Source organism: Mus pahari, chromosome X, assembly GCF_900095145.1.
Source record: "Mus pahari chromosome X, PAHARI_EIJ_v1.1, whole genome shotgun sequence".
In the NCBI taxonomy this organism is placed as follows: domain Eukaryota; kingdom Metazoa; phylum Chordata; class Mammalia; order Rodentia; family Muridae; genus Mus; species Mus pahari.
In genome coordinates this window covers 59,082,652-59,083,024 of record NC_034613.1, presented here as the reverse complement: position 1 = coordinate 59,083,024, position 373 = coordinate 59,082,652, and positions in this window count along the sequence as shown.

The following is a 373-nucleotide window of genomic DNA, read 5'->3' as shown; positions in this document are numbered from 1 at the left end:
TTTATTAGATATTCAAGTTCTTTAATAGCTAGAAACAATAGAAAAGGAAATTTCGTTAAGTGAGGTCCATTTCCTTTGAACTTAAACTGTTAAAACCAGAAGCTGCTGAATCACTATTTGTAGGCACCTTTATCTTTCTAGCCTGAAGACTTGGCTAGACTCTATAGCTATAAAACTCCTAGGTGAGTAGAAGACATCTAGAAAGTGGACTTGGGGGATGATGACTTTTTCAGGCCGGGTAGTAAAGAAGGAAAGAAGTAGTGAGGTACTAGATTGGAGGTTAGTGTGAGATTTGCAGTCTGCGCAGAACTCATGTTTGAATTTGAGTTACAAATTTAGGAGTGTGTGTGTGTGTGTGTGTGTGTGTGTGTGA